This window comes from Plutella xylostella, chromosome 29 (assembly GCF_932276165.1).
Source record: "Plutella xylostella chromosome 29, ilPluXylo3.1, whole genome shotgun sequence".
Classification (NCBI taxonomy): domain Eukaryota; kingdom Metazoa; phylum Arthropoda; class Insecta; order Lepidoptera; family Plutellidae; genus Plutella; species Plutella xylostella.
Genome location: NC_064009.1, coordinates 6,676,721 through 6,698,220, shown reverse-complemented (window position 1 = coordinate 6,698,220; position 21,500 = coordinate 6,676,721). Strand labels below are relative to the sequence as shown.

At 37.5% G+C, this 21,500-nt stretch overlaps 1 protein-coding gene and 1 pseudogene across 2 annotated transcripts in view; one reads left to right on the top strand and one right to left on the bottom strand.

Moving 5' to 3' along the window:
• The window catches only part of LOC125488505 (zinc finger homeobox protein 3), a 94,532-nt gene that overhangs the window by 28,631 nt on the left and 44,401 nt on the right, over positions 1-21,500 (bottom strand). Inside the window, exon 1 of one of the 2 annotated variants that reach the window (XM_048631682.1) lies at positions 13,886-14,175. The exons of the other annotated variant lie outside the window; for it this stretch is intronic. The gene's annotated coding sequence lies outside the window, so the exon portion shown is untranslated. Of the gene's footprint in view, positions 1-13,885; positions 14,176-21,500 lie in introns of those variants that run through there. 2 annotated transcript variants of the gene reach the window in all.
• LOC125490984 lies at positions 8,103-9,230 on the top strand (annotated as a pseudogene).

Below are 21,500 nucleotides of genomic sequence, written 5' to 3'. Positions count from 1 at the left end.
CGCTTCCATTATAATAAAGAAGACGACTTCGGAGAGACATTAAAATTCTCTGGATCGTATAATTACAGATGACACATTTTAACATTAACGCGCCCACGCATCGCCTATGTTGTGGCTTTAAACTCGTATAATTTGTGTTAAAGCCGTAAAATATGAGACGACCCGAGTCCCTCCTTGGCGTTCCGTGCATTCGATCGTTAATAAAATTATCAAAATCTAAACAGGTTTTATGGACATTCGCCCGTACGGAGGTATGAGCCGGTGTTTCCAAAATTTATGAATGGAAATAGTCTCGGGGAATTCCGAAGATTGTTGGCATTAAATAATAATAATAACACAGCGTGATATTTCCGCTGCTCAAATTTATTATTTTTTATGGACTCATGCCAATTTGTGTTGCTACTGGAAGTCGAAGCCACGAAAAGATAATCTCAAATCCTCTATTCATGCGTTTTAATTATGATAACTACACCTTCGCAGGTAACTAATGGTCTGTAATTCTGAGTATTATTAATTCTTGACACTTAATTAATTTTAAAACATGTATGGCATTGGAAGTTATTAACAGGTTTTAATTGAGGAGAAATTACTTGCAATTGAGCTGATGTCAGACGTAATATATCGTCGACTTCCTAGTAGATAAATGGACAAGTTAAATCTGCGTGCAAGAGAATCTAAATAAGTTAATTCGAATAAGTTAATTCGCTTTTTGTTTTCATTCGCGCTACAGGTTGGCAGTAGCGGGATGTTGCGTCAGCAGCTGTGATTCAGCCTCACAGTCGTCAAGCTACAGATCGACCAACGTTAAACTTCCACTCACACTCCACAACACTGTTATATTTTGACAGTCAACATTTTAAGCCGCTTTGAGACTGACTGTAGTTAGTCTTTACATATCGCATACAATTATTCCGATCACACGTGGACCAACTTTATATGCGTGCGCGGCGTGCGTTATAAATGCAACATTATTTTCGTTTAATAGGTTAACGACTTGAACATTATTTCGCTTTATCTCAGTTAAGATCCGACACTTCAACGTACACGGGAATGTGAGGGAAATTATTAATGGTACTTTGTTGATAAAGAATGAATGTATTCTCTAAGAGTCTAAGCTGTGGAATGAGAGCACTTCAAAGGCTTAGTTTTCGGCGCGTGAAACCAGTAGCCGGTAGCGATATGTCGATAGAATGGACACAATAATACGCATTACGTGGCGAGTGCGTTAACCTTGGGGAGCATCAATGGGCAACGAGTTCGATCTAGTCGATGGATTATAATCGAATATAACTGATTTCATTTTATACCGATTAGTTTGCGTCAGTTTATAGATTTGGTTCATTGTGATAGGTACCTATATTATATTTTTATTTCATTAATTTAAGAAATACTTTTGTTTCAGTATAACATAACAAACTGGAAATATTCTACGTAGGTTTGCCTTTCAATTAAGATAATAAGACTTGAACTCCAGTGAATTCTATGTAAATACTTACTTATATTTCTTAAGTCACGTTTTTACGAGATTCGGTTGCTGCCTGATGATTAGTTTCCACTTATAATAATTAATAAAATAATTATGGGTGAAGCCTTGATCTTTTGATTATTAGAATTATACAATGGAACTAAGTACATGCTCACAAGCATTGTAGGCACAGTGGACGGTAAGTATATTTATTTAATACCTCAGTCCGACTACAATGAAAATACGGACAGTCATATCTAAGTAATTAATCGTAGCTATGATTGATTAAACACATTAAATAAGGCCACGATTTCCATTTGAATATTAAATATATTAAGCAAGTGACATAATACTTAATACAATTTAAATCTAAGTTATTGCATAAAAGATTTGACATTTTAACTTTTGGAAACAATATAGTCGCCTCATGAATAATGAATGAGATAGTTAAATGTAATGGAAAAGTTATTGGAAATTTATGTAAAAATAATAACAATAGCTTAATTGTTCAATAAAACTGGCTTGATATTTAAGAAGGCTATCGCACTATAAATTATGAAAATAAATAGTGTGCTTAACTAAATACGTGTAAGTACTGACCTGTCACGATGTTGTTTATTTTTAAATTCAAGAAGACACTTACCAATTTATTGAGCTATAATTTTAATATGAGTGAGCACATAAAAAGAAGATATAGGATTGGAATATTTATAAATGGCTGGCCAGAAGCGTGTCCCGTGGCACATTCGACAATATTTGTAGAGGTACAGGAGAGAGGATCGCCACGAGTCTGTCAAGAGCACCCCCCCCTCCCCCCTCCGCGCCCGCCCGCGCCCCGCGAGCGAGCTGTCAAACAGCAGCTAGTGATGCGTAACGCAAACGTCGATGTTGACAGTGCGATGACAAACACTGACAGTAGATGTTTGTCAAGCTCGTCAGTTAATGGCGTGAGGTGTTCAACCGACTTGTTTGCCGATGCGAGATTCACACGAGCGTAGCACCGGCTACTGTAATTAACGAAGGGACAGCCGGAGAAAAGCACAAACATATTTATGCACCACTATTTTGTCGAGATGTCTCGTTCGGAAACTAATGTTTACAAAGTTGCGCCTGTGTGTGAGCTACGGAACGAGTTGAACTTGACCAGGGTTATAAAATAAAATAATAAGGCTTTAAAGAAGAAAAAAAGGAAACATAAAGCCATAACTTCATTTTGAATTCCGTTGAATATTCCCGTCTCACTCTGAACGCGCCCAGCAGGGGGCGCCATCGTTCTCACCTCACGACGCGAGTGGTAGCCGCGCGTTAATAAGTATCGATAAAATATGTCGATAAAATATGAATATGTATAAATATTTCCGATGCCACGATTACCTACTACTAAAACACGTATAGCAGTGCTATTTAATATTTCCACTTTCTTAAATCTTATAATGTGATGTTAACTTCGTAAAAATGAATTTTTGATTCGGATTGTAATTTATAGGTGTGTTCCATTTAGAATTAATTCAGATAACCATCTAATTAAATTTTAACATAAATATACAAATCTGATGACGCTTAATGAGGCTGCTATCAGTGATGCTGATAAATATTCCAGAAAAGGTCATAAATCAGTACTGGTGAACTTGTGCCCGCTCAGAGGTCTAATTTTGGGTCTGGACCGGTTTTCAATTTCAATTTGTATCTGGAATCGTTGTTGTAATTCGGACTTACTCGATTAATTGCCGACAAAGTGTCACGAGGACACCTCTAATTAATCTTCGGCCGGTGTTTCACATTAATTACCCGGCTTTAAAATTCTGTAGAAGCGTAAAATACAGCATGCGATGCTGCGATAAAGTTCAATTTTGTTTGGGTCGTAAATAAGAGCTCGTGTAAGGTAGGTGTCAAAGTGTGAGGTCCTTAATCCCTTCTAACCCAAATGACGTTGTGTCACTTTTTTGGTGCAACTAAAATCGTTAGTGGTGAGAGAGGCTAAGAAATTAAATGTCATCGCAGGACAATAGCCGCAATTAATTCAAGTAGGTAGTTTACTCGATACGATCTGCAGATGAGTTGAGCCTTCCGTGAGCCCCGAAATTATATTTTTTCAACACCAATTACATCACGCCTAAATGTGACCAAAAACATAATAGCGGTACAACGAGCATTAGTAAATAAAGTACAGGTACAGTCCAAATTGTCGCCGAGGATATCTCGATATGGCTGCGCCACCAACGCGCTCGACCGATTCACGTTCTTTATCTGTCTTGGGGAAAGATCATGCCACAATTTATTAATATTGCTTTTACATTGTATTTGAGCATTTCTGAAATCTTTATTTTACCTTACTTAAAACCTTACAATGAATGGAATGGTCTGACACTTTGGTATGCACAGTGTGGTTGTACCGTTTGAAGGTGGGCTGGGCATATCCACATTCAGACAACCATAATCAAAACGTGATTGTCGCGCATTCCCAAAAACATACTTAATTGTGGCGGGAGCGAGTGTTGATGATATAAGCAGTAATTACCCCGACATTGGGAAATGTTATTAAAATGTGCTTAACGAAATAAACCTGTGCCTCGGCCCGCACATCCGATTATCTCCTGGAAAAAACAAATGAAGGCCTCCGTTATCGCCGCATCGTAGGTCATCATGACCCGTGTTGGACCAAAGGAGGTTTCGTGCAGATGATATAAGATGCACTTAACAGTCGATACCATCTTTTCAGTTCTTGCAAGTAATGGGGATAACTAAATAAAAAGTGCCATTTTCATGTATAGCTCATTAATATAAGAGCCCCACCTGTTCCCGACAAGAGGGAGCGTTATAGGCGGGATATTCGCTTAAATAATTATTATGCATATCGTTGGCGGCAGTCGCAGCCGCGGGGTGCTATTGTTTTAAGGGGATTTTTATTCGTTTTGGCAACACCGAACAATGGGACGAGGGTTTCAGCCGGACGGAGCTTGGCTCGTGGCGTTACAGTGGACGGGACATGTGCACTGAAATTATGAATATAATTGACTGTGGGGACGGTTAATTTATGAATTCCCGAGACACCGACTCCGGTGTGGCCATGTGTAGCGCACAAATCTCGGATATAGGTATTGTTGGCAAAGACCAAGTACTTGAAGCTTGTTTTGCTGAAGGTGATATCACGCCATTTACCTTAAGCTCTAGTAATTGCTCAGTAATTAGGTTTGAGATAGAACAAATTAGTGTCAATATATTTTGCGTTTTAAAAACGCCGCTATCTCATTAAGCCAATATTATAATTGTTGGTCGATTGATAAGTCTCATAAAATAATTAAAACTACGCGATTGCCAGCACTTTTATAACATAAAGATATATTAAATTTTACACCTTTTTACCGATACACGTTAACAAGAGATTCCATACAGACATTTAACCTGTAATTAAATCATAAAAGATAAAGATAAAAAGTGGAATAAAATTCCGAGGTAAGAACTAATCTATTTACTGCACAACAAATTAACAGAGAGCCATTTTATTTATCAATTCCAACGATATAAAAGTTAGGGCCAAAGTGCGTAAAACACTGTGTATTTACCTCGTGTACCAAAATTTTTATGACTAAGAAAATTTAAGATTTTTAATGATGTTGATGTTGCATTATATCATCATAAGTTATATCTAGTATCACCTAGTTAATTAAATCCAATAAAATCATTAAAAGTGCCTACAAAAACGAGCTTTTTAACCGTGCGAGCAAGTCGTTGAGCTTTACTTTACAAAATGTGCTGCATCATACATTGGTTTTAACCTGAGTGTGTCAACGAATGAACAAGGCTCACTTTTCAACCAACAATGCACCAACACCTATACAAAACTTAATTAAAGTGACACTTACGCATACATACATAGTTAAGTGATTCACGATCATGCGAGTGTAGACCCCACACGCACAGCTTATCTTGACCTACGAGGAAAATGACATTGCATATACAATTATACTATACACAGCTATACGTAGGTAAATACAGGAAATATAAGCTGGCACCTTTTTTGTGTCATTTTGTATTCTACGATTAGACAAGTGTCATCGATGATCTAATAATCTAAGATAGCGCGCACTTGTAATTACTAAAACTATACGGCAATGACCATTTATCGATCGAGTGGTTATCGATTATTTAATAGCAAACATACAAGATAACGTTTTGGGCAGTTATCGCTAATTATTAGTTGATAACAAAGTTTATTACACTCGGTCTTAGTCACTTCGGTAAGCTTTTTATACACAATACCTGGGGTGTTTTGGATGACGAAACTATAAAAAAATATTTTTGATTAATTAATGTACCTATTTGCTAAATTATGGGTACCTAAGTCCAAACAGAACAAGCAACTGATTCTTCGGCAGGGGAGGCGTGAATAAGAATGCCACGGATAAGCGAGTGCGCGCGACATTTTGCAAAACGTCCGGCGCGTCCGCTCCTCGTGATTCGCGCCTCTACCCCGGGCGTTTTTCAATGAGCACGAACAATTATTATTACTGCAACGCCGGCAAGTTCGACGGCTGGCCTTGGAGGAACCAGTCCGTCGCGCCCAAACTCCACTCGGCAATTATTCAATAAAACAAAAGCATCTCGCTCGCCACTTTACACTTTACAGCGAGAAATGCGGCCAAATTAATTTCTGTTAATTAGTACTTTCCACTGGCCCTTTGAGGTCGAGGACCGGCCGGAGTTCAAGAGGAAACAAATTATCTAATTAATGAGATGGCAACGTAAAAGGAAATCGATGCGACTTACACATCCGAGCAAGACGAGCCCATTCTTCACGCACGTGCGCCGGAATTAGGGCTATTGTCCAACTACCAAAAGAAATCCCTAGCACGAGCCTCTGAAAAATGTACCACGAAATTTGATATGACACAACTATTAATATCGCCTCTCCTGAAGGCATTGTGCTAGTGAGGCGCGAGCCAAACGAAATATTTCAAATGCAAATCGTGCTCAGAACTAGAATGTATACACAGTGTCGCGCGCACGCGCCCGCACCGGAAACAAATTATCATAGCCATATACGCGCCGACGAAATTGACGAAAACCTCATTGATGTCAGCCTCACTGATAAATTGCGCTAAACGAGAAAATTGATGCCGAAAGTAGACACCGAAACCGTTGAGACATATTATTCACCCGTTGACGAGTCGAGAACTCTGTAATAGGGACTTTGTTACTTTTTTTTACAGTACTAAGTAATACTGACCGTTACTATTACAGTTGGCTATATTTTATTGTAATTATTATTAAAAAAACTTACATCTCTATTTATTACAGAAAATTAACAATGACTTTTCGACTGTATGAAGTTATTTGATGGAATCCACGATGGTATTGAAATCTTTGCATTTTCAAATTTGGAACACACTGGAACTTTAAAAAAAAACAACGTTATTAGAAGAAGTAACAAACAAAGCAGTTAGTTATTCATTGATTTTATCGTATACCTAAACGCAAGTCTAATAATAACGGTTAGCAGGTGAATCAATTTGTTGTACATTAGATATAACTAAAACTGAATTGACCAACCACATCATCGAGGTACATAATATTATCTAAATTTACAGTAGAAACTAAGTAAGTAGCTACAACACAGCGTATTCGTTGGTTTATAATAAATTAAAAAACCTATGATAACATTTATTTTATAATTCTATATTAATATGTCTATTTCTTTCTCAATCATATTAGTTTAACAGTAAAAAATCTAATAAGAAAATGTAAAGAACTTTTGTTATCAAATGGAAATTAAGCCAAAATTTTAATAAGTAGCAATATCTTATTTTGAATATATTTAAGAAGGTAATACGTAAGTTTGTAGGATACACTTAGAGAGAACTCATCTGCGCCATATCAAAAGAACCAATAGCAATATTTGAAGATGATTTTAAAATCGTAAGTAAGTACTTACTTACGATTATACAATATTTCGGTTATCGGTATCTAAAGATGTCCATCTGTACAAGCTGTCACGACAGTTGTTATCTATGGAGTGTCTGATGAATTACTATTGGGCGCATTCCCAGGAGATAGCGCGTTTAGTTCCACTACCGAACACAAGATGGCGGTAGGAACTCGAAGGATAATACCGGGGAGTCTTTTACGTTACGTTACGATTATGTTTGTTCTATTTTATGATACTGGTTCTGTATATTTTCCCGAATGTACATGGGAAAAATTATAAGTATTATGACATGTTTATCGATCCATAATAATATATCATCAATCATTTTTAAACAATAGTTAGACAGCACTGTAATGCTTTTATACAAGCTAAATAGATACAACTCGCTATTACTGCTAAGTATAACAAAATAAACATTCTTGGAACTCTACTTTTCATTTCCTTAAACAAAGCATTAACATAACACAAGAAAAAAAACCTTATAAATTTGTACATTTAAACTATTTCCCTCTGAAACTAGTAAGCACAAAGTAGACAAAATACGATGACTTTAAAATTAGGCCGTATGTATACGATTTCAATACATTACAATTGCTAATAAAGAGTTCTCTTCTCAGCGGTTCCTATCACGCGTTAGGATCATGGAGGTATTAACATAATATTGTTTTAGACACAGCCTGTGCTACTTTGTTTTACGATTTAACAAAACAATAGATGGGTGATTCTCAAAAAATGGCTCCAAAAGCATAATTTCTTTGGCGCATTTTTTTTTTCATGTTGTTTTAATATTATACCCCACATATTGTAGAGGCTTTAGACCTCTTTAGTTATCTCTTATTGGCCCTGAAATCTATCGAGCCGATTCAAAGTTACAGCGATTTTAAACAATTTTGGGCCAATGAAATTAGATTGGCACCAATGAAATTAGAAAACACACCAAAGAAATTATAAAAGGTCCCAAAGAAGTTAGTTTTAAGAACAAAGAAATTAAAAATTGTTTTAAAGAAATAAGTTTTATGCGTAGATTGCAAATATTACACAACAAAACTAAAAATCAAGCATATCTTTATTTGTTTTTAACATAATTACCTAGACACGTAAGGGTGCAAGGGTTCTAAACATCCGAATGAACCAATTGCCAACCTCACCTGCCCGTGGTGCACTCTGCTAAATAACAGACGAGGCTCTGGCGACCGGATGATGGCTGTATAACCATCCAAAAACAGCTACTCTAAATCCCATAGGCCGGCGATGGGCAGCAGCGTCACCGGTATAAAAAAGTGTAAAGAGGACGAGGACACGATGTCCCTGGAGTCCGGCCCCATGTTCTACCATCAGGAGGGCGACCAACTGTCCCAAGGTGGCGTAGGATTCCTCGTCAACAAGACCCTTGTCAACAACGTATTGGAGATCAGCAGTGTGTCAAATCGGGTAGCGTACCTAGTACTTAAACTAACCGAGAGGTATTCCTTGAAGGTCGTACAGTTATATGCACCAACCTCGGCACACTCTGACACAGAAGTCGAAACAATATACGAGGATATCTCTAGGGCATCACGTGTACTGCTAGGACCCAATACACCGTTGTGATGGGGGACTTCAACGCCAAAGTGGGAGTACAAGAATGCGACGAATCGAGGGTAGGACATCATGGCTTTGGTAGCAGAAATCAGAGAGGGCAAATGCTTGTAGACTTCCTCGAAAGGGAGGGGCTTTCTTTCTGATGAATTCTTTCTTTGAGAATCGGCCCCAGAGGAAGTGGACATGGGCAAGCCCCGATGGTAGGACGAAAAAGACTTCATTATGACTAACAAGCTGCACATTTTCAGATATCAGTGATCAATAGGTTTAAAACTGGGAGTGATCACCGACTTCTCCGAGGCACTCTGAATATCAACTTCAAGCTGGAGAGGAGATGTCTGGTGAAGTTGACCCTTCGTCCCACACTGCACCAAATTGGAGCTGTCAACACCAGCTTCTAGAGAGGACTACAGTTCTTCAGAAGGGTAACCAAACCCTTCTGAAGAACTATAGACCGATCTCGCTTTTAAGCCATGTATACAAGCTGTTCTCAAGGGTTATCACGAATGGTCTTGCCCAAAAGTTAGACGAGTTTCAGCACCCGGAGCAGGCTGGGTTTCAAAAAGGCTTTAGTACAATAGACCACATCCACACAGTAAGGTAGATTATACAGAAGACCGAAGAGTATAATTAGCCTCTGTATCTAGCCTTTGTGGACTATGAAAAAGCCTTCGACTACATCGAGACCTAAGCAGTTTTGGAATCCTTGCAGAGATGCCAAATCGACTGGCGCTATATCGAGGTGTTGAGGTGTCTGTACAATGCCGCTACTATGACTGTCTAAGTTGAGGACCACAAGACAAGACCTATCCAACTGAAACGTGGAGTGAGACAGGGGGATGTGATATCTCCGAAACTGTTCACCAATTCACTGGATGTCTTTAAGACGTTGGACTGGAAAGGACATGGCATATGTATAAATGGCGAGTACATGTCACACCTCCGCTTCGCGGACGACATCGTTATTATGGCAGAATCTCTGCAGGAACTTAGCTGGATGCTAAGTGGCCTAAATGCTGCTTCCCGACGTGTAGGCCTCGGTATGAACTAGGACAAGACGAAAGTTATGTACAATGCTCACATGAAACCGGAGCCGGTAGTCGTTGGTGAGGCAACAATCGAAGTTGTGCATGAATACGTCTACCTCGGGCAGACTATTCGGCTAGGCAGAAGCAACTTGGACAAGGAGGCTGCAAGGCACATCCAACTGGGTTGGGCTGCATTCGGGAAACTTCGTCACATATTCTCCTCGTCCATTCCTCAGAGCCCGAAGACAAAAGTCTTCAACCAGTGCGTCCTGCTAGTGATGATAGTATGGTGCTGAGACGTGGACACTGACGGTAGGACTGGTCCACCGATTTAAAGTCGCTTAGCGTGCTATGGCTCTCTATAGAAACCCCAAGCATAACTCTCTAGTTATGCTTGGGGTTTCTCTGATGGATCGTATCAGAAATGAGGTTATCCGTCAGAGGACTAAGGTTACCAACATAGCTGTCAAAATATGCAACCAGAAGTGGCAGTGGGCTGGTCAAATCTGCCGAAGAACCGATAACCGTTGGGGTAGACGAGTTCTCGAGTGGAGACCACGAACAGGCAACCGCAGCGTGGGACGCCCTCCTGCCCGCTGGACTGACGACCTTAGGCGGGTAGCCGGTAGTAGTTGGATGAGGAAGGCCGAGAACCGAGTGTTGTGGCGCTTATTGGGAGAGGCCTATGTCCAGTGGATGATTATGGGCTGATGATGATGATGAGAGAATTAACCATAATAGACATTGAATGCATAAAGTTAGCGTTATTAATGGTGGTAATACTCAATACTAATTTCTTTGTATCAAAACTAATTTCGTTGGCGCAGAATGCCAAAGAAATCCAAAGAAATTATTGCCAACGGAATTAGAAATCATCACTTAAAATTTATTTTTACAGAAAGCTGATGTACAATTGGAACCTCTTATTGACACGTGCATACTGTTTGAATAGACATACGTGGACAAAAATATGTATGCAACAAAAACAAATAATAGCATGAAAGTAACAATCGAAGAAATTAGGCACTTACCTGACCAAAACCAGTTATGGCGCAAAAAAAAAATTTTTTCGTCATACTCCGTAAACTTACGCTCCTCTGCTCCTGGTCGAAGATAGTGGGGGACTGAAGGGTGAGGGACGCATGGTGATTATGTCCGGTGATCGTTTAAACGCAGAGTAGGAAGACGGTATCGTTACGCCAAAGAAGTTAGTTTTTTTTCTCGGACAAAATTGAATGCGTTATATTTTTTAAAACTAAACCTAATAGTGAATAGAAACCTAATTTACAATTACCATAAGTATCTGTTATAATGATAACATATAAATCATAAGCTTATTTTACTTTAAAAAGTGAGTTTTTCTTGACCTAAAAATAAAGTCAAGTGAAGGACGCGCCAAAGAACTTATGATATTGAGTTTTAAAAAATCATTGTCGCTTACTTTATAAATTTATGCATTACATTACTAATGTATAAAAACGGTCACAAGATACATTATTTAAAAAAAATACATCCTGGTATAAAACTATCAATTTCATGTATTTTATGGCTTGGACATACCTAAATCGCGTCATTTGAGAATCACCCAGATGCATATCCTACGTCTACATTTAATTTTGAATTAGCAGACGCACAGGTGGTTAATTTTTTTTAACTTTGCGATATTCGGGCCTAATTATTGAATTATTTTAAGTTTGAATTTAATGCAAATTTACACAAAATAGAAGGAAAAAGATAGGTATTGAAGCTTTACTTTTTGTTGTTGTCATATCCTCGAAATTAAAGACAAAATATTTTAATTTTACATTGAAAGCTTTTGAAAATCTTCACGTACTTAGCTTTACCTAGTTTAATTACTTAAGAGTGAGAAATTAATGTCTATTATATTTATAGATACTTTGTAAGGACCGGTTCCTAAATCTAAATCGAAGTCGCATACGATAATGTTTGTTTTGAAGGGCTGTCACTGTTCAGTGTTTGGGACCAACCTTTGATAAGGAAGGTAAACAGTCTGAAGGACAGGAAGTGTCCAGGGAACATCGCCATGTATTGGTCTTAGGTTGGCGTCAACATTTATTTACAGAGGGGGTCTTTGTTCTTTATTTTGGCGTCGACGCCAGATTTCTGTAACTTGATAAGAATTACTTAAAGGAGGTGTCACTTTTGCCATAAATATTGTATTTTAACGCTTTTTATATTCCTCTTCCAATTAAGCATGTTAATAAATTTACATCACTGATCATAAAGAGATGTTTTTCTAAAGTCCCAGCGGTGGGAGGTCTCTATCGTCACACCAGTAACAATGTTTAAAATATGCAAACTAAATCAATTCCAATACCGACGGTGGTGGCATTGTTGTGTTATTCGCACCGAACTCTTGCGCCTACTCACCTAAATCAATTATCAACGTTGCTCGGTTATAAATTAAATACTGTTTGCGATGCCAGATACATATCTGAGGTCGTTTTGATTAATGAATCGATCTGTCCCGAATATCGATCGAGCGGAGATATCGGCGGGAAAATGATCTCGGTGCAAGATGGCCGCCCCGGAGCGCGAGAATGCGCCGCGGCCAGTAATTGTTTTTCGAAGTTTAAATATTTGAATTCAGAACTCGTTGGACACTTCTCAAATGGGTGTCTGTAATAAAATAAGCAAACGTAATAGAAACCGGCACGCGACAAATTGAATTTGTCTCGCAAATTTTATTTGTTACAAGATTTAAAATGTTGTCGTTTATTTACATAACTGGTAGAACTGCATGATATTTACAGACATAATAAGGCTGTCCCCTTAGCTACAATAGCCACAATAAACCTTCTTACCTCGCACATTCAAATTATGAATAAAATAAATATAATAGATACAGTTAAGAAAATTATAGAGATAAGCAAACAATAAAGCAAAGCAAGCAAGATTAATACTCAAAATGTTTATTAAGAATAACTATGTGAAACCCAGTGCCTGAAAAACATGTATTTAAATTCATATTTTTAAGTAGGTAATAGGTACCTGCTTGCTACCTGCAGGATGAAAGTTAAAATATTATTTTTAAAAGCACTTGGATATTATTATCTTCCTCAAACTTTGATTAGATCATAAATTAATCAACTATTAAGGTAAGTACTGTTGTTCCAAATAGTTTAATTTTAGTAGCAAAAAAAGCAAAGAAAGAAGATAAAAAATAATTACTTATGTTAAGTACCTACAATAATCTTACATCTTACGACATTACGGGTAAATAGGTATAAAATCCAATTAGAAACTAAGAAGCAGGAAAAAATCTTACAGCTATAAAGAGTAAAATCTTAGTTATTTAATTAAAATATTTATTCATATAAGTATACTTTTAATCAAATGTTATTAAAATTTGCAGCAGAACAAATTTTGTATGAGCAAATAAGTAAGATTTTGGATCTTACTACTGGTTGCCTGGGTGTAAATATGAAAGAATTCTTGTAATGTTTGCCTTCTTATTGTAAGTTGGTATGGTGAAAATATTATTGATACTGAAGATGATACTAAATTTACTAGCGGCGATTTGAATACCGGTAAGTACAGAATTTTTGTCTCGTGGACTGGATCGGTACCAATAAAGATCGGACTAAAATAATTTATTACCTAATTAGAAAATGGAACCAAAACGGTTGCAGATATTGAAAATGCGCTAATAATAAGATTACCAAAATTTGGTATTTCAGAAGAAATTAGAAGAATTCTCGGTAAGTCCTGACGTCTTGAAACTTTCAACAGACGCGGAAACGTAATACAAGAAGTGCAAAGAAATGAGAGCTGGAACATTTTTTGCAATGTTGACGGAAATGAACAATAAGCAGCTAATATTTCTGTAGGATTCCTAAGGGAAGACTTAAAAACTATATTAACCTTTGAGCATCGCCTGCGAAACGCTGCTAAACACGATGCGGCATAGCACGCACAGTCACTTCAATCACTTGTCCAATATCCAAACAAACGTAAACTCAAACTGCACTTCAGAAGCGGTCAGTCAAATCACAAAAAAATCTTATAACACCAAAACACCCGCGGGAACTGATAATGAGGAACTAAGTTGTGTTGTTGGTGTGAGTTTGTGGATCGTGCGAGTTGGTGGTTGCGCGACGGGCACGACGTTTCACTGTTGACGGTCGGCAGCACACTACGGCCGGTCGGCGGAGCGCCCCGCAGCCGCCGCCGCACCCGCCCCGCGCCCCGCGGTGGGCGGGGCCAGCGAGCGAGTCGAGGCGAGGCGAAGGCTTAATTTTATTACGCTCAGCCGGAGAGAGATGGCGATAGAGAGTGGGTGCGAGTTATTAGCACACGGAGAGCGGGACGACGCGCGTCTTAAATATTTTGTATAAGTAATGAGGGGTGCGGGGGCCGCATCTCTCGCCAATCTTTAATGTTGATTACGCCGGCCGCCTCCTCTGTGCGCCCCTCATTAGCGGGGCCACGCCTCGATTTAATTACGCCGGCAGTTAATTGTCGCCGACTGGCTCGCGGCTAGTTTTTGCCGCGAATCGCGGTTGAATTTGGAACGCTATTGTTTGGGTTTTGTCGTTGCGTTCGAATTGATTTGTCGAAATGTCTCTAGCGTGTTGGTACGACTGTAACTTGCGATTGTGGTCTTCCTAATGGGTTAAATTCATTCAAATACAATCGTGGTATTACCTAAGTATATGGACTAGTTGTATACTTAACTATTATAGTTAATCAGTTTAGATGTAGATAATTATGTATTTATGTAATTTAATGGATATTTTATCTCACTATATCTTTATTTATAGCCTGACTGATAGTTAATTGATATGAACTTTCTTGAAAGTTAAAATAGCAAAACGTCTAGCTCTCCAATAACGATAGAAAAATATAAACATACTGAGCTGAGCCTCTGTGAAATGGTTGTAGATTAAGAAGTCTTAATTCATAGACGACCGAATGGCGCAGTGGTTAGTGACCCTGACTACTGAGCCGATGGTCCCGGGTTCGATTCCCGGCTGGGGCAGATATTTGTTTAAACACAGATATTTGTTCTCGGGTCTTGGATGTGCCCGTAAAATGGCAATAGGCCCGCCCCCTATTACATTGGGACTAACATAACACTCTGGCGAAAAGTGGGTGCAGCAATGCACCTCTGCCTACCCCGTACATTATTAGTACAAGGCGTGAGTGCGTGTTTTTTTTTAATTCATAATATCTTAACAATCAACAAATTATTTTAAAATATTACTTACGATTATTATATATACGATAAAATTATGCATGAATCTGAATCAAAAACAAGAAAAATATAAAGGTAGAAGAAGTATTTAGGTAGAAGAGCGACGACGACGTATACATATATGGTTGGATGTGTCAGAACCTATAGTTAAAACGACTTGTTGTGTCGAATGCATGGTTAATTCTGGTTCTGAAAATAATTACTATACCTTATTATACCTTATTCTTTTAAAAAATAAATTAGTTTTCCACAAGCCGAACATAATAGCTACTGGTACGAAATATTATGGTGAGTCACAGGCAAGGGTAAAAGCTACTGACGGATGATGACCGTTGGATAGCTATGTACAGTCAAACTAAAAGTCCTGACGTCAAAGAGTGCGATTTTGCTAAGACTTTTTATGATCATCAGTTATTTACTTAGTACTTACCCACTTTTACATACATTTTAAAAATAACATACAAATTCATTATAGATTTTAACGTATTTGTCCTTTAATAAATATAAACGATCGATTAAATACGATCTTAAACAATTAGTTAGGATCCACTTCCGTTTTCACGACTTTATAGTTGGACTGTAGAAACTGTGGAGTCAAAATTGCAGACCTGTTTGGTGGTCATCACTTTCAGTTAGCTATTCTAATAATAGTATATGCTGTAAGTATGGGAACAACTAAAGAAATAAGAGGCTTGGAGTTTTGATGATAAATAAAAAGGGCCAAATCAACAATTCCAGAGAGTGATATCAATGTTGATATTTTATGTCAAAGCGTAGGTTGGTAAAGAGTTCATAATGCTGAACTATTAAGTCTATGGATATTGGGTCATCATCTATTAATAACATTAATATTATGTACCTTATTAGGTACCTACCTAACTTTAAAATATTTACTTATACCTACATTTATTAAAATACAATATAGGTAATTATAGCTTTCAGCGAAGAAGACCTTTTACATGTCAATAGCTGTTACGAATTCCGCGATAAAAAAAAGCCTATGTCTTTCTCAGAGTCTAGACCATATGTAAGTACTACCTATACCAAACTTCATTCAAATCCGTGCTGTAGTTTTGGCGTGAAAGATTAACAGACAGGCAGACACAGTTACTTTCGCATTTATAATATTAGTTAGGATTATAAGTCCGTTCCGAACGTGGTAAGATGTAGTTTTAGAGAAAACATTACTTACAACTTTTCACAATATTTATGTTAGGTAATTCGACTGATTTAAGGTCCCTATAGGGTGCGCTGAAGATTTTTCCACAGTCTGCCTTGAACATTCAACCTGCACGACTACCGAATTGTCAGGTAAAACTACACTAACTACAGACTGTCTGTACTACTGTACAGCGCTTCAAACTTAAATAGTCAGTTTATCGGGATAAATAAGTAAGAAATACCAAGTAGTGGACGAGACTCATGGCAGAGAAGATCCAGGTCTTTAACCAGCATTGGGACTACTTACCTTTAGTGCCAATTTCGCCATAGTCGGTTATCTAACCGACCTGTTATCATTCATCAATTATACGTCATCTCCATATAAAATTCATGACAGATGTGTCAAAAGCTCAAAAGTCAACCACTGCTCCTTGGTTATGCTCTAACCGACAATGGAGAAATTGGCACTTAATAGGTTAGATCATAATATATAAAAAAGATGTGTAGGTACCTACCTTTTAGACTTAAAGCAGTTTGTGTGCAGATTTGCGCATTAAGATATGTTTTAACGCAATCATACCGCAAGTCGATTTAGTCGTCGTCATAATCAAAATAAGTCAAAAGGAAACTCACAAACAGAACACCTCACCTCACCATTTAAACCTCCGGTTACCTCACACTTCCTCGATAAGAACAAGTAGCAATAAAATAATTTTAAAACGGCATAAAGTGCCAACAAAAGAATGAATTTGTTTCCCTGACCGCGGCGTTAGTGGTCCCTGGTCCTTGGGCCGTGGTCCATCGGCCACCCACGGAGCCTCTGCGCAAATAACAACGCAAAAACTAAGGGCGCTTCCATACTGGTGCAATTGTTTGTCAGTTATTTACTTAAAGTTGAACACACATGTAAAAAATAAATGTTGCAATAGTTTATTATTTTATCCCTGAAGAAGTAGGTACTATTGGTATTACAAGAGCAAAATTTTTATCTGAGTGGTACAAACTTTACATTTTCAGAGCATCAAGTTAGGTACCTAACTCTATCAATATTTCCAGTTACGTTATTCTTAAAATTTTCGATCGGTATATTTATAACAATTAACCTAATATTTAATAAACCGATTAGTTTGGAAAGACCCTTACTTTGTCATGCTACCTGCCTTGTTTAAATAGTTTATACTGAGTTGTCATTTTAGGACACGAAATATAATAACATTAATAACCACCTGAATTACTTGAATAAGCAGAAAAATATATTAATAAAATTGATTTCCTATAGGTAGTTATGGTAGCAACAGTGTAGTAATTGAAATTGGGCGAAATTAAACCATTATATAAACACGCGAGCAATGAAAAGGTTCCACCTGACTTTGCCGTTCCATTATGTCACTGGATAATACACTCGTATTTCAGTCTATCTGACTTTCTACGAATAAAATTGCATATTTTTTACTAATTTTCAATTAAGTTCATTCAAAAGCTTTAGACGTCATTATTCCGAGGCTGAACCTTGATTGACTATGCATTTCGTTGAAATGTAAACTTTTTGAACCGCACAACGGGTTTTGAACATGACGTCACGCTTCATAGTAACGTTACGGTGAGTGTTTACTATCAGTCGGTTTACGATACAGCAAGGTCAGGGGTTGCGGGTCGATGCCCCACGCACGTTGCCGCCAAAATACGCTTTGACAGCGACACAAATACGGTGGAAAAAAGAATTTGAGGGCCGCCGGTAGTCTATGGTTTGTGACTGGCCAGAAATAGAAACGACGAATTTTATTAAGAAAAAATTCTGTTTATTCTTTATTGATCGCTCGGCTGCTCGGGGAGAGGCAGAGGTTTGATAAGACGAAAACATTATCAGGAATAAACGGCTTAATCTAATAATTAGGCTTCTCTTGAATTTTCCCTTAAGAAACTACATCTATGCAAGAAAATTGTTTGAATACGGGTCAAGATCCACTTTCTTACCAATTAAAAAAAAGGTTTGTTTCTTAGCTGTACAAAACCTTAAAAGATTATCATACTTAGGTATAGTGCGACAAACTTATCTGTTCCGGTGACAGCGAACTAAATTGATCCATATCTCATTACTTACAAAGGAATTATATATTGTTAAATATTATATGGGTTTATTAATACCGCAAGGGCGAATTACCACCACTGGCAAACATAAAATCTTACAGAATTAAGAAATATTAGACATTTACGTGAGCTCTCACCGGAACAGATAAGTTTGTGGCACTGTACCTACTTTTTTCTTTTCTTTTAAAAAGTTTACAGATATAGCCTGTGACAATTGACGTTGGACCTTTTCGTAAATAAAGGTGTGTCGGTCAGCGAACCTCCGACTGACCTTGTTCTTGCCCACTTCTTGTAATATAGCCTCTTAGGTACTTACTGTATGTACGTGATCAAAAGCTTCTTATGTATCTAGTTAATCTAGTGGTGTTTATTTTTAGTTACGAATCTTTAGTAGTGGGAAAAGGATAGTTGAGCCTATTATTTATCTACAACTTAGGTACTTACCTTACTATAATATTATTAATTTACGATTATAAGTAGGTACCTACCAAGGTACCTACAGCCCAATCAGTGTTCAATTGACTGAATTTCTTTTCTTATCGATTTAATTGACTTAAATCGGTATTTCTTACTTGATTATTAGTTCTGTTTCTGACAAAAAATCTATTGCAAATTTTGCAAAATATATTTTTTCTTCAGCTTCTGTACTACTGTACCTACGTGTCCAATAGAAAACGTCTTCTAGACTTAGTGAATTTCAATAAATACTTATACAATTACGTGTTTTTTTCTAATGAACAAAAAAAATATTTTGACTTAGACATGTAATACAACATAACATAAAACAATTCTAATATTGCAAGGGAAAATACAGGGCAAAAGAAGACCTGGCCGTAGAAGAACCCACTGGCTACAGAACCTCGCCGAATGGTTCAATATGTCCACCATAGAGCTATTCCGAGCTGCGACTTCCCGGGCCCAAGTGGCCATAATGATAGCCGACCTACGATAGTAGATGGCACTTGAAGAAAGAAAGAAATATTTTATTACATTATGAATTTGGCCTTTAACAAACCACTACCGCCCCCTGCATGAAAATTGCGAAACTACCAAGTGCGAAAGAAAACGCCCTTTCTTATGTGTGGAAAAGGTAAGAAAAACCCCAAAGTTTCCCGCCACATGTGTGTGGGAGCGCTTGTGTCGGTTCGTATGTGTAAGCTCGTAGGACGAATTTTCTTTTCACTACCACTAGCGCCATCTAGTTGTGGCGATGCGTAAACTGATAGGCCGCTTGAAAAAGCTTTGTAGCTACAGCTAGCGTGACGTAGTACATAATTCAGGTAAGTTATTAACAATATGTTTAAGATAAGTAACTCTACCTTTAATGTTGTTTTAAAACCGGAGTTAATATTGACGGATGAATATCGGGCTTACCTGAAACAAAAAAGTACGTTCACATAAATAATGCTATTAAAACCGAAACCTATTGACGCTTATAAGTAAGTATGTACTAGTAGTGCCGATACAATGGTAAAAGGATGACTACTAAAAATTTTACAAGTAACAAGTACACATGTAAATTCTTGAGTAAGATGTTTTGCAAGCTGGTAATAAGCACACCTTCCAAGTTTTAAGTAGTAAAGTCTGAATGCAAATGGTTCAACTTGAGAAGCACAGGTGCAAATACTCCAGTAAAAAATGTCCAGTCAACCAAATTACTCCTTATCGGACAAGCTAGCTTAATGACGCCGTCTACAATATTGAATTATATTTAAAAGCGCATCAGATTATTACCAACTAAAAACGTTAATTAATATTGCATTAAAATTTTATATTAAGTGTTTCTAAAAATTCACTCCTTTTGGTGTTGGCATTTTGTGAGTGGTTGCTCGCCACCGTAAGTTATCTTTTGTATAATAGGTATGCAAACTATAACCACATAGGTTTATAGGTACCTACTTTATTCACATAATATATAAAAACACTAGTAAAACGAAAGAACACAATCAATACAAATCTTAAATGCCTCCTTTGAGGCTGTCAATTAAAAGAAAGCAAAATAGTAGAGCAAAAACAAAAGTTACTTATTCGAAAAGAATTTGAATTGTCTAACGTTTCGGCAAAATCAATACCACCCCCTTATTGGTATCGATATGATTGAGCATCGTTATCGCGACATTTTTCTAATGGCCGTCCATGTTTTAGACCCTTTCTCTTCTTTAGGGGTGTTTGCGTCACTGTTTTTATGTGGGTGAGTGTGTTTGTGTGTGTGTGTGTGTGTGTGTTGGTGGCGAGGTGTGTGTGTCGCGAAAAGACTGACGTAGATTGTGAAGTAAGACATGTTTGGCTCAAAAAGTACAACTTTTTTTGTTTATTTAAAAAAAAAAAGTTTTTTGAATGAAAAAATTTAAAAATAAATAATAAATATGTGGGGACATCTCACACACGGCCATCCGACCCCAAGCTAGGCAGAACCTGTGTTATGGGTGTCGGACAGCTGATATATCTACACAAATACATAGATAGATAGATACTAAATATAAATATCAACACCCAAGACCCGAGTACAAATATCTGTCTTTAAACAAATATCTGCCCCAGCCGGGAATTGAACCCGGGACCTTCGGCTCAGTAGTCAGGGTCACTAACCACTACGCCATTCGGTCGTCTAAATATAAGTAGACCGGTACTATCAGTTCCACCTGAGAACGTCAAGTTAACTAGTAATGGAGTATGGAATGTAATTGGCTGAATAGTCGTTAAGTAGCCTAGAGTAACCTAAGTTTATGGTGATCAGCAGATTTACTTACTCATTAAAAAACTAGTCTTTAAAAAAAAACATAAAATGTATAATTATACAGATACTTATTATAAACAATTCCAGTAGCAGATAAACAAAACATTTTGATGAAAACCCAAAAAAAAACAAAAGCAAAAAAAAAAAAGTAAATTTTCGGCAAACGCAGTTTAAGGCACGGATTGCACAAAACACCCCTTTCTTTTACTTATGTCGCCGACTAACGACAATCCGAAATCAATACGACACGATATTGATGCGAAATTTGTGAATGTCGTGCTTCACACACACACACA